Source organism: Mastigoproctus giganteus, chromosome 4 (genome assembly GCF_048544385.1).
Source record: "Mastigoproctus giganteus isolate SK-2022 chromosome 4, ASM4854438v1, whole genome shotgun sequence".
Classification (NCBI taxonomy): Eukaryota; Metazoa; Arthropoda; class Arachnida; order Uropygi; family Thelyphonidae; genus Mastigoproctus; species Mastigoproctus giganteus.
In genome coordinates this window covers 3,015,742-3,030,404 of record NC_143578.1, presented here as the reverse complement: position 1 = coordinate 3,030,404, position 14,663 = coordinate 3,015,742, and positions in this window count along the sequence as shown.

Below are 14,663 nucleotides of genomic sequence, written 5' to 3'. Positions count from 1 at the left end.
ATTCAAGTGCAAGTCCGTTATTACGACGTCAGTGTATGGCGCTGTATTAGCAATAGCGGATATAACGAGTGAAATCACCATAACGAGCACTTTGAAAAGGATAGGTTGCATCAATTGTTGCTGATGCAACCTATTTTTCGTTCTTCGAAATTATGGAACGAGTGCGAGTTTGAGGCAGACGTTTGAAGCACGACAGAATCAATAAAAAGTAATTGGCTTCCCTTTTTGTTTATATTTTTGAAAGTGTAAACAGGAGGGAAGTAGCCAATATTGGCTGTAACTGTAGATCCGTTTAGAGCAGAGTAAGCTATGCTATCTGAAAAGAGGCGACACTCAATAAAATTGTCGAAGACAATTTTATTGAGTGTCGCCTCTTTTCAGAAAACTACCCGTCCAGAACAGCAGTTGGTTGGCAATACTGCGTGCCATAAGCAGGGTCTCATCACATTACTACCCTTTCCCCAGTGGCAGGAGTGAAAGTACTCCAACATGAGAAACACTAGAAATGTGCGCTTCGCTACTCAGCCGCTTGTTGAACAATACCCAACAGTAAGATGAAAATTAATTTATTTACAAACTTTTCACCGAGAGGATGACGAGAACGCCAATAATTATAAAGAAGCAACACAAAAGTCATTAGCATTAAAATATATACAAAAGTTGGATTAACAAAACAAACTAAAGAGCAGTTTCTTATACACAGACGGTTTAAGTGTAAAATCAATATTGCGAGTATTCAATACCTGAAGGAAACGGAACAGAGTAAGTTTTGAGTACGAGGGACAAACAGGCAGTAAGAAATTTTAAAAAGAGAATTCAAACAGGGTATACTTAAGGTATTTGTTCAAGGAGAGATGGATAATCAATAACAGAGTTTATGATATTGTAGATAAAAAGCGCCCATGGGAATTGTCGTCTGAAGCGACGACAAAAGCTCCATAGTTTCGACAGTGAAAGAGAAGGGGATTTCGAAAGCATCATAAGAATGTAAGGAATTTAATTTGAATTCTCTCAACTCTGAGAGAAAGATATTCCTGTTGTGATTAAATAATATCACAATAATCAAAAATGGGAAGTATAAGCTGCTATAAAGAACAATTATAACCTTGTCACTCTTGAAAAATCAAGGAAGAACGCTTAATTAATCCAAGAAGTTTGGAAGTCTGAGATATCACGTGATCGACATGGCAAGAGGGATGGAGATCAGATCGGAATAAGATACCAAAGTCTGTGAATGTATCAGTACATGCAATTAGAGTTTCTAATATAATCAGTAAAGACCGATGGTCTAACTGCACGATTCGAGCGACATAATTTACATTTTAATGGGTTTAGAAAAAAGTTATTCTTATTGAGCCAGAGTGAGAGGGAATGGAGTTCATCGCTGTCAGTTGAAGAATAAATAACTTTGTAAAGTTTAATATCAATCTGCATAGAGTTGCCACTGAACATTGAAGGAATGAAATAAAGTTGACAGATCATTAAGGTAAACAATAAAGGGCGGACCCAAAGGTGAGACTTGAATAACACCTTGCGAAACAGTAAAGGGAGTTGAAGTACCACCAATTATTACGGCTAGTTCTAGGCACTGAATCAAGCAAATCCAGTAAAGGGGATCGTAGACCATAAGATGAAAGCTAGAAGAGCAAAAGATCGATGTTGACAGGGTCAAATGCATCTGAAATATCAAGGAAAAGCGAATCAATATCCTTTGTCCAAATTAGTTCGTAGGAAATAAGAAAACGAGGCTAGGTTTGAAATAGTTGATTTCCCCGGAAAGAAAAGCATAATGGTGATTATTGATAAAAGGGTGAAAGTACGAACTAAGATTCTATAAAGTAAATACTATAAAAACTATAAAGTAGGAGTTCAAATATTATCGCAATTGTATTTAGTATAGTAATAGCCAGTAGTTATCAGGCATAGCTTTCTCACCCTGTTTTTCATAAATCGGGATGATATAAAAAAAAATGTTCTTGTTTATACTCCGGCACGACCACCAGATCAGTGGAGTTTACAATAAATCAATACAAATATTAATCGTATTTAGCAGTTATGGGCTTGAACCCCGGTCCACTCAAATAACGTGTGCTACTGCACTCGCGCTATTGATCATTCGGTTACGACAACCCTCTTAAATAAAGTGTACTTTTTTATTTCTTACTATGTCAATATGAACATTTACAGTTATAGTCCAGCGAAAATACAAGTCTCTGCATCTCCAGAGAATTTATGAAAGAAATCCTGAGTCTTTGAAATCGTTATCTCGATAAAGGCACCGATCTACGTCTACTTTTCGAAAGGAAAGAACCGAATGTAAAATTTCCTAAACTAAATGGATATAAAGAGGTACTTTGAAACTGATTTGAAGCAAATTTTGATGAATGAGCCCACAGAATTGTTTTCTTTTTCTTTTTTTTTTTGGAGGAGGTTGCATTATTTATTAGTTTTTTTTTCTTTTTTAAAGATTTACAAAGCAGCACTTCGCATAGCCAACACAGACAAAAATAATCGAATGCGATGTTTTCCAAGATTGGTTATTAATGTGCGAGTTAATTAAGCGTTCTTGGAAAAAAAAACATGATAAACATGCACGTAAAATTAATATCTGATTTATGTCCATCGAGCGGAGTCAGCATTTTCGATCCTTTAAGCAAATCAATGTTCTTTTATAAATAAATAATCTTTATTGCTGCTAAGTACGGTACAAGTACTATATTAGGGACAATAATACTCATCATTGGCACACATTTTACATGTTGGTTCGTGTGATTACAATTTGGGAAAAGGAAACATAAGAATTATAGATACACAAAAATCAAAAAGCATATGAAAACATGAAAATGTAACGAGAAAAACTGAACCTCGTAGCACATAACAAGAACAACAGCGCCTGGGAACATGAATCAAAATCAAACCACGGGTGAGAAACAATTGTTGTTGCTGCTCAAAAACAGAGCGCGGCAAGATGGCTGGCTGATGTCATCATTCAGTAATACAACCACTTAATTAACATACTTCTTATGCGAATCATAAAGGCAAATACGCAACACATTCAATTTAAAAGTCGGTTCATGAGATTTAAAAAAAAAAGTAATCAAACAGGAAAGGAATTACTTTGTTAGCGTGACCATAAGTGATAATACTCAATAAACGTGACAATACTCAATAAAAAGTGGCTCCTAGTGTCCTTGCGCACACTTGGAGTCACTCTAACTTCGGCTTGTGTTTGGGAGTGGGCAGAGAAATGTGTGGAGATTCAACGGCGTGAATGTGGTACTGGCAACAGATACCAAATGGAATTAAAGAAAAGCGCAGAATTTAGAATTCACTTTAAAAATAATCACCTTAATTGTTATTATCGAAATAAGTTACTATGAAAGACGTTTTTATTTGTTTTATTTCATATTCTAAAGGTAAGCAACTGCAAGTCGCCTACCTTTCCAATTAACAATCTGTCCTTATTAATTGGAGCAATTGAGAGAAGAGGGCTTGAACCATCCTCACTGTCCCTCCTGTGAGCCTACCCACCTAATGGGTGGGGTAGGCTCACATGAGGGCCAATTTTTTTATTTATTTATAACATATAATATACACAACAGGCATTCGCCCAGTTAAAGCGTATAACAGAGCAAAGGTTGTACAAAACATATTGTACAAAACATAAAAATAAATGGTAGACTTATATACTTTGTACAATGAAAGTTAATTCAAACGGGAAAAGTCCAATTCACAAAAATAAAAAAGATATTCATGACGTCAAGTCCAGCGCTATGTAAACTCGCAGAAAGCAGTTTGCTGCAGGAGACATCATCACACACACACACACACACACACACACACACACACACACACACACACACACACACACACACACACACACACACACACACGAATAATGAGGCCATCTTTAGCCCAGAACTCATCAGTCAATCGGTCAACTTACTCCAAATAGTTCTGTAAAATTGTTTCTTGCTCACAGCCATATCCAAGTCAAACTTGTTCATGAGTGCCAATGTTCTTTTGAAGAAGGAGTTCCTGGATATCTCTACTCTGGAGTTACCGATGTGGAATGTAGTCTTCTGTCTAGTAGCCACCACTGGAACGTGAAGGTCAATATGGCACAGAAGATCCGGCATGTAGGTTGAACCAGCGAAGATGTGGTACAACAGTTTTAAATCAAGAACAGTTCGCCGAGGTTCCAGAGATTGGAGCTTGAAGTAGGAACAGAGATTCCGGTAGAAGATTCTGTTGTAAAACATGGGGTTACGTCTGTAAAGAAAGTGGAAAAATTTCATCTGGAGCGATTCTATTTGCTGTATCAAGTATGCATAGTGTGGATTCCATATAGGAGAAGCAAACTCCAACAGGGAGTATAGTTGTCTTAAATAGGAGCACAGAGAACTGAGGATCTTGAAATCTGTACGTCTGCCGTTTAATGAAGCCAATTTTTAAGTCAATTAGATTATTATCAACACATCGACATGTTTAGGGAAAGCACTGGAGACAAGAATTGAGTGTGTTTAGTGTTTAAGGTCAAACGGCACCAGAGGTTTCTCCCATCTCCGCGTGCTATACATTGTGGATGTGAAACAGAACACTGTCCATGCCAGAGGTTTAAAGGTGTATGGATTTTGTGCACATATGTGTAGTGTCGTGTACCGTTGTTTCTTTGGTCATTTAGCCGCTGGGGCGATAATGGGACCCAAAGTTTCCCCGTGGAGGCAGACCAGGTACACCAGTATTATAATTATTTACTCTGGCAGGTCCTGCCCCTAATTTCCTGAGATTTCAGTGGCAAGGACCTTAAAAAAAAAAAAAAAAAAAAAAAAAAAATCCGCTATAGATAGGGATCAGCCAAAAGGAGTAATAGTTATGCGATTTGATGTTATTAAGCTTTGGGTGTAGGGCTCAAGCAATTTAGAGATGATTCGGACGCTAGTTGTAAGTTAGAGAAGGGGAGGGAGACTGAAGACTGGGGAAAAAGATAGAGATACGGGGTCTATAGAGAAGATGACCCCGTATCTCTGTCTTCCCCCCCAGTGACAAGGGGGCCTGTTCCACTGTCTGTCCCCCCTCGTCTTCAGTCTCCCTCCCCCTTCTGTAACTTACAGGAATATTAGCGTAACGTTAGTCTGTTAGGGAATATTCTGGGCGTAAAGTCAGCCGTAACCCAGACCAGAGGTCTCCAAAAGTGGGGTGCGCGAGATAATACTCAATAAAAAATCGTGAGGGTTGTATCCCACACTGATATATATAATCTAGATATAATATATCCAGTTATATCTAGATAATAAAATTAAGAAAGAAAATAAAATCTAGATATAATGCATACCATGCATGCAAATTATTTATAAATAAAACAAATAGTATTGCGTTACATTTACTACACTTGTTACATTAATGATTCCTCATAATTTTGTACTTGAACTTCAATTTTTTTGTGATCTTTTAAAATTATTTGTGATTTTAGATATAATGCCTTCCATGTAAATGATTATAAATAAAAAATATATATATATTAAATTTATATATTTAATTTTTTTTCCGGGGTGCGCGCTAGTCCTTTTAAGTAAAATAAGGGTGTGCGACCAAAAAGGTTTGGAGACCACTCATCTAAACGGTGCTATATGGTTGACAATACAGAAATCCTTAGCCAAGAAGGTTGGGGGTGGGGTGGAGGTTAGGAGAGTTGGTGACGAGTGAGGCCTTAGTTTTTAAAGTAAATATACTAGTTTTCAGTTTCAGGAAAAGGGGATTAAGACAGTCTAAGATGCAATTTGAGAAGACAGCATGCCTAAAATGCCGAGTCGTCAGGCGAGAGGGTGCATAAGTACACGTGCCTTGAGTGACCGGGGTTCAAGTGACTGCTAAATACGGTGCTGTTTCTTGTATTCTGCCTATCTTGTGAACTCCTCTGATCATTTTGTCGTCCCGGAGTATGTAGACATGTATAGTATCTTATGTAGGACGGCACCTGAACGAAAGTTCAACTCCGTCTTATTTTACCTCTTGGACTTCTTTAAAACCCACCGATACCAGAGCCTGTAGCACGCTCGATGAATCGCAATAAATCATATACCTCTGGTAGTCGCGATTTTTAATGTGATCTAGGGCTGTTTGTATTGCATGCAACTCTGCAGTATAAATGCTAGTTTCTTGTGGGATCTTATAGGATAATGTTTTGTGAGGGAACACAACAGCAGATCCCACATGACATTCTAACTTTGACCAATCTGTATAGATTGGCAGAAAGTCAGAATACTGCTGTCTATGTGATGCAAAGAGTTGCTGGTAGAGAGATTGCGGTGTAGTAGCCTACTCCCAGATCTTAAGGGAGAAGTCGCAAGTTAGAAAATGAGCATGCCAGGGTGGAAAGAATTGCCTTGGTGACTGGGCAACGTTGTCTACCGTCAAGTTCAGCTCATTCAGCAGCCCTTGAATGCGAATACCAAAAGGTTTGTTGGCAGTCCGACGGGTGTTGTAGAGGTTTTCCCAGCGCGGCTCAAAAACGGATGGCCACGTGGGATGATCGGGCAGCGATTTTAATTTGAAGGCGTACTGTAAGGACAACTGCTTACGTCGAAGAGACAGAGATGGTTCATTTGCTTCAACGTAAAGGCTTTGGACAGGAGATGTGCGAAATGCTCCAGTGGCTGTCCGGATGGCTTGATAGTGGATTGGATCTAAACACCGAAGTGCACTATCTCTAGCAGAACCATAAACCTGAGACCCATAGTCGAGTTTGGAACGGACAAGTGCTCGGTAAAGACGAAGAAGGGTACAACGATCTGCGTCCCATGAAGTTGACCAAAGGGCACGAAGGATGTTAAGCCCTTTGACACATCCTGTCCTCAGCTGACCAATACCTTGTAAAAATGTCAGCTTTTTGTCGAAAATAAGTCCAAGGAATTTGTATTCTGCTACAACTGGGATGTTATTTTGCCCAAGCCTTAATTCTGGGTCAGGATGAAGATTACGTTTGCGACAGAAGTGTACACAAACAGTCTTCTGTGATGAAAATCTGAACCCATTAGCCAAAGACCAAACTGTCAGATGGTCAATGGTTTTCTGCAGTTGTATTTCAATGACCCTCATATTGCATGAATGACAAAATATAGCAAAGTCATCAACATAGAGGGCATTGTTTACAGTGGGTGGGAGTTGTTCTGCGATAGAGTTTATTTTGATTGCGAAAAGCGTGACACTTAGAACGGAACCTTGTGGGACTCCCTCTTCCTGAGAGAAAACTCGAGAGAGGGTGGATCCTAAACGGACTTGAAATTGGCGATTCGAAAGAAAGTTTTTAATAAAAACAGGAAGGTTACCTCTGAGACCAAAGATATAGAGGTCTTTTAAAATCCCAAATCGCCAGGCTGTGCCGTACGCTTTTTCAATATCAAAGAAAACTGCTACCAAATGCTCGGATTTAATAAAAGCATCACGAATGGACGTTTCCAATCGGATTAAATGATCCAGAGTGGATCGATTTCTTCGGAAGCCGCACTGTGTCCTGGAAAGCAGACCATTTGTTTCTAAATACCATATGAGGCGTGCATTTACCATTCTTTCCAGGACTTTGCACAAACAGCTTGTCAGAGCAATAGGACGATAGTTACGATAGTTTTTTGTGAATAAAAATTCTGTTAAACAGAATTAAAAGGTGATCCTTAGATTGTGGGGAGAGGTGTTTTAGCATTTCGTAGTGGATGTCATCGGGCCCCACAGCACTTGCATGCTTGAGAGCGAGTGCTGCATTTAACTCTTCCTGTAAAAAGGGCTTGTTATACGATTCAAGCCCTTTTGAAGAGAAGTTCGGTGGGTTTTTCTCAATTTTCTTTTTCAGGGCCAAAAATTCTGCGGGAAAAGATGTTATCGCAGAGATTTTTGCAAATGTTTCCCCTAGACTATTTGCAACTGCAGTTCGATCTGCAATTGGACATCCGTTGTGCTTGAGGATCACTGAAGGGCATGGTGGATATTTTCCCTTCATTTTCCGGATCTTATCCCAGACTACTTTTGAGCTAGCAGCCTGAGTTATGGAAGATGTAAAACGAATCCATGATATCCTTTGGCTCTGACGTCGTACATAACGTGCTTTTGCACGTGCACGTTTGAATGATATTAAATTTTCAGTGGTGGGAAATCGGCGGAATATCGCCCAGGCTTTGTTTTCTGCTTTTTTTGCTGCCGTGCATTCTGAATTCCACCAAGGTTTCGGGAATAGTGGGAACCGGCTGGATGATTTTGGGATTGCAATTGCAGCTGCTTGGACAATCGTTTCTGTGACATGAATGAGTGCTTCATTGATTGGCTCCTGACTGATTGTACGGATATCAAGGTTTGCCAGATGTTGAAAGGCATTCCAGTCAGCCTGATCAATCTTCCACCGCGGTAAACTAAATGGCAGACACGGTCTTCCACTAGTTAGGGTGGTTATCACGGGGAAGTGATCGCTTCCATATGGATTTTCTTCTACCTCCCAAGTAAGTGAAGGAAGGAGAGAGAAGGGGAGCAGATAGAGAGATCAATGGCAGAGAATGTACAGGTAGGCATGTGGAAGAAGGTGTTTGTTCCCACATTTAAGAGGGAGAGGTCATTGTCAGTGAGCATATGCTCTATGACTCGTCCCCTTCCATTGATGTGAGCACTACCCCACAGAGTATTATGTCCATTGAAATCCCCAAGAATTAAACAAGGGGAAGGCAATTGCATGATAAGATCATCAAGGCCTTTCTGGGGGTTGTCAATCCCAGGTGGCAAATAGACAGAACAAACAGTTAATAAGAACCCCACTGTAAGGCGAATTGCAACAGCCTCAATGCTAGTCGTAAGCTGCAAAGGCTAAAATGGGATCTGGTTGCCGATGTGGATTGCAACTCCTCCGTGAGCAGGACCGTCCACAATTCTATCCTTACGAATGATGGTAATGTTATTCATGGTGGGGTCATCATTTGCCTTTAAGTAAGTCTCCTGTATGCAAAAGCAAGCTGGTTTGTGCTTTTGCAAGAGTGCCTTGATGTCATCAGTATTTTGCCGGAATCCACGACAGTTCCCCTATAGGAATTTAGCCATTATTTTCGCTTGGTGGGTCCATCAGGCGGCTTCCGAGGTGCTGAGGGCTTACCTTTTTCAGTTTTGGCTTTATCCTTCCTGGGGAAGTATGGACGCTGTCCAGTGTCCATTTCCTCCTCAGCAAAGAGCTCCAAAACTGAGTCTTCTTGTACCTCCTTCTGCTCGATATCCATGGTTTCTTGTGTACTAGGTGGTATTTCACATTTCTTATTCTTTTCTTTTGCATTTGCTTTTGTTATTTGTGGAGCATTAGGAGGTACCGATATAGTAGTGGCAGCTGATTGGTCCATCTGTGCAGGTTTTTGGGAGCTTAAAAGATAACGTGCGATGGGAGTAAATGATTCTTTTGGAGGGACGGACATGTCCGTCTGAGTCCCAATCGAACACCTCCCTGCTACCTTCTGGGCGTAGGTTGGTATTTTGATGTTGAGAGGTTTCACTGCTTTCCTTGCCTCCTGGTACGATATGTTTAGCTCTGCCTTCAGCCGTTGAATTTCTTTTTCTTCTTTCCACCTCTGACATGCTCGTGAATAGGCTGGATGTTCTCCCTCACAGTTAATGCAGGTGGGTTTCGTGGCTGAACATGCTGTTGTTTCGTGGTCCTTTGCACCACATCGAGCGCATGCAAGGACTCCACGGCAGGCCATTTGAGAATGTCCATATTTCTGGCATTTAAAACACCGTAAAGGGTTTGGAACATATGGACGCACTGGACAGTTGATGTAGACATTTAGACATGTATAGTATCTTATGTAGGACGGCACCTGAACGAAAGTTCAACTCCGTCTTTGTACACTGTGGTGGTTACAGAAAGCACTGTAACAGGCCAGAAATGTGTGTAACGTTATGTTCGTGCAGTGTGTGTGTTGTTGTGTTGTTTAGTTGTTTCTGGCCGTTTTGTCACCAGGCAGGCGATCACCTGGAAAGCCTGCCCAATGTCCGTCTACACCACGGGGAGGTAGGCCACAACTTCGCAGGAACCATGGCCAACCTCAGCAGTCACGTACTGAATGTCCAAAGAGAGTTTGGAGCCATTCAAAAGAATCCCGTGCCAGCAAGCCGGCAACAGCGCATGCGCTCTCTCTCTCACACACACACACACACACACACACACACACGCACGCACACACACATTCCCAGGAGACAGGACAGCAGAAGATGAAGAAATAAGGATGAGAATAGCATAAAGTAAATAAAAAAAAAAAAAAAAAAAAAAATATATATATATATATATATTTAAAAAAAAAAAAAAAAAAAAAAAATAGGAAATTAAATCTTTGTCCATTTCTTGCACACGTCTTTATGCAGTGCTGCCTAAACAGTTGATGTAGCCAGCTTTAATCTCATCAGGAGGTTCGGGAGAGTTAAAAGTCAGGATAACACTCCTGGTTTTAACAAGTTTCCCATCCCTACGCGCACTAATTCTCTTGACGGTTATAACTCCCTGAGGTTTCAGTTCCAAGCAGATTTCCTCCTCGGTTACGTCGAGAAGGTCCCATTCTGAAATGACACCTCTCGATGAATTTAGTGTTCTATGTGGTGTAACTGTTATGGGTACTCCTCCGATTGATGTTGCTCGGAGTAGCTGCTCAGATTGCCTGTCAGTTTTAGTTTCAATTAGAAGGGCTCCAGAACGGAGCCTCTTAACTGATTTGGGTGACCCTGCTAACCCATCTAAACCTTTCTGTATAAAAAAGGGTGACATTTTACCAATCGGTGTTTCATTGGTAGAATGTAGAATTAGAAATCTTGGAACAGGCCCTGATGATATTTCTGTTCGCTGCCTCTTTGTAGCAATAATGCTATCTGAATCTTTCTCTATGCTTTCAGATAGGGACAGGTTGGGGCCCCTGAGGAAGTAAGTTTATCAGGATTCATGTAAATTTTAAGTGGTTCAGTGCCCGGGCTCCCCACCCACCACGGAGCCCAAAGGGACGCCCACTACCCGGCATGCAATAAATGCGCTCGGGAGTGGAATGCCAGGGCTACCCAGACACCATACCCGCACCGCCGCCAGCCTGAATCCTGTCCCTCAGATCATGAGGGTAGGGGCGGCGTGGCATTGACACGGTTGACCCTCGCAGGCGAGCCTACTAGCCGATTGATCCGAGCCGATCCTTCCAGGACCACCCGTCTTGTCGAAGCAGGGGCCAAAGTGGTGTTTTGAAGCTGGGCCCCTCAACCACCAGGATCCCCCTTTCCGAATTTCCACGGGTCACAGCGCACGGCAAACACACCGGATTCCATTGATGTAAGCCTGGAACCTGGGCTGTGGGCGTTGGATCCCAGTGATGCTAGTCTGGAAGTCCAGCAGCATCACTGGGAGGTCCCCTCACCACGTACAGGTGCCAATCAAAATTCTAAATTCATTAGTACCTTTTATCTCTTCATTCTTCCTTGGGAAAGTCGGTTTCCCAATTCTTTGATTGTCAAAATTCGCTAAAGGTTGTTTCTGATGGCTCCTCGTGGCTAGGGACGGCAGTGACGAGCTGGGACGCATTTTCTCATCAGTCTCTCGCTGCTAAATACCAGGTGCCGGCACACACACAACATAACCAGACATTACACAGACGTAGTACAAATCTTTATATTTTTTCTTTTACTTTTAGATGAATTCATTATTATTTTTTTTTTTATATATATATATGCCGACATTTGGCGCTATGCCTTACGGAGGATATAGGGGAAACCCTGGAAGCCTCCAATAACGTACATAACACTTAGAAATTTAGTCCTCCAGGAGTTCTGTATCCGTGGTGGTATTGGGCACATCATATACAAGGACTGATGGATCAGCGCGTTTAGGTGGGTTGCTGGACAGGCCAGCTGCCTGCAGTGCAGTTGCCGTGGAGTTTGAGGTCAGATCTTCCTTGTGGGTGGCTTCCAGGAGGATTCCTCGGTTGCGAATGACTGGTAACGATTTTCTTTTAGTGATTTAAAATCTTTCTTTAGGGTGGACTGGACGAAATCTTTGATCTACTCGTTTGTCTTAAGTTGGGAGCATTCAGATGCACCCAGCAGGAGGATGTGCTGGTTCTTTTTACGGCTTGTGTCCGGTGGACGACTGCTTGTTGTTGCTGACTAAAGAGGGATGGGTGTTCTGACCCCAGGACAGCAGGATATTATTTTGGTGGAAGTTCATTTTGTTTCTCCTTGATCATCTTGATAGGCTCTGGGCCCTCACTTGAGGGCAAGGGTAGCTTGGAGATGGTACAAAGGACTTGCTCCAGAATAGCCGTATATGAGGAAAGTTCCTCATTAGCAGTCTTTGGTTTAGCACTTCAATAAGGATGGCTTGGCTATTGACTCTTAAGTTTTCCCACATTTCCTGAATAGAGTTAGCAGCAGATGTGGCGAATCTGTTTGATTCCTGGTTCAGAAAGTTTGCCAGGCTCTTGTGCAGCATGGAGACGACTTGGTGGAGTGAGGATGCATATTTGGAGTCCAGCCCAGGGACTGAAGCAGTATTAGGGTTGGCAGGTCTACTAGAAGCTGGAAGGCCTGAAGTATTCAGTTGATCCAGGGCAGAAGGAAGTAGTGGAGCTCCGGATGCTGTGGCGGGTAGTTGCTGGAACAGAAGTTGGAGTGAGAATTTGACCAACTGGTGAGGCATTAGTTTAAAATTGCTGCTTGATCTAGCTAAAACGAATCAAGTATCATATGTTTGCTTGCTTGAATTCCAATGTGAGCTGCAATTATAATTTCACTTCTCTTGCGTTGACAGAGTAGCTGTTTGCGGAATGAAGGAAAAAAAAAACATGGTTCATTTTTCTGTAATTTCCACTTCATTTCATTCACTTGGGGGGCGAGAGGACTCCTCGGGAGTACGCAGGTAGCTTGCTCCCGGCTGCTAACACTCCAGGGCCGGCAAACAACAACCATCACAAAACACAAATATACTTACACACACTTGGATGCTATAAATAACCTACAGATGATACAGCGGTATATAGGTGTAACCCTGAAGGCCGCAATCAATACAAGAATACCTTGTCCCTTGTACAGTGGCGTGCCTGCGCGTGTAGCACTGTGGCGTAGTCACCGTCCTTCCCACACCGGATGGAAAAGGTTCAGGTTCGAATCCGGTCGATGATACGAGGAACTTTAATGGGCTTTTTTCACTCCTCCGTAGCAGAGTTAGTTAGCCTCAAGCATAGATAGCAAGGTTTTTCTACCAGAAACTGGGGTTTTTCGTCAAGCAAACAGGCAAATCGACCATAGAAAACACGCAATTAACAGACATAAGACATAGCACGGAATTTGAATTTAATTATACGGGTGGCCTAAATATAATAGTTTTAGTACAGTAGCATGCACTGGTTCCAGTATCTGGAGTTGTGTATGCCCATCCAAGATAACGCCTCCCCAGACGAGAACACCCCGATTTCCATATCTATCCTTTCAGTGATGTTTGCGGGGGGATACCGTGTGCCAATCTTTCGCCATATTATCTGACGTCCAGAATCGCTGCCGAGACTGAATCTACTCTCATCAGTAAAGAGTACGTTACCCCATTGCCTTGCTGTCCAGTCCTTGTGTTTGATGAACCACTGTAAAGTGTCTCCGATGGGCAGGTGTTCAAAGGACACAGCGTACTGGCCGTCAGGCAAACAGTCCACCTTTGTGGAGTCGCCTGGCCACAGTAAACTGCGATATCCTGCGTCTGTGCAGTTGGTTTGCAATGGATCCCGCTGTCTGGTGTCTGTCCCTCTTGGCCTGTAGGAGTATATAGTGGTCATCATTGGGAGTTGTTTTTAGTGGATGGCCACCATTGGTCCTTTGAACAGCTGTACCTGTCGTTCTGAAGGCCGGCCACCCACGTGAGACGATGCTATGGACGATACCGAACTCTCCAGCCACACTCCTCGCACTTCGACCTTCCCAATTATTCGACCCGAGTAAAATTAGATGGTTTCTACTGGTCATTTCGTTTTCTGTAGCACTGTATGAAACCAGTGGAACGTCTGTAACAATCGTGCTCACCATTCGGTAATATGCACATAACTGCTGAACTGCTGCTTTTATCTGTTTATGTGAACCCTGTCATCACGGTTCAAATTTTTGCATGTGAACAATCTTTCTACTGAACGCCCACAGTTATGCAAATCGCCACAGTCTGTTTCGTTTGATTTTTGGTTGTAACCTTTAGAAATAGTGTTGCTCCTTAAGGTTTGCACACCAGTGTAGAATCAGCCCAAAAATAAAAAACTTTCCCATTTCACCCATCCATTCACTCCAAATGTTTGCCTAGTTGCGCCTTAAAACGTATTTAAGTTGCTGACCTCAACTACAACAGATGGAAGTTTGTTTCAACAGTCAGTCACCAGCTGGCTAAAGGCGGATTTCCGCACATCTGTTCTACAATTGTCTTTCCTCAATTTGAATTTATGCCTCCTCAGGTGAGTAATCTGAGCAAGAGGAAGAATCCCATTAGCATTGTGTCTGCTGTTTTAAGAGCAAGCTCAATGCTAATGCTAAAAGGATTTGGTGTCACCAAGCTTTTCTTGGCAACACCAACCATTATATCAACCAAGTCCTACAAGCTTTTCGCCATTTTTTAAGGTCCTGAAACATGCTCAGTGGTAAAC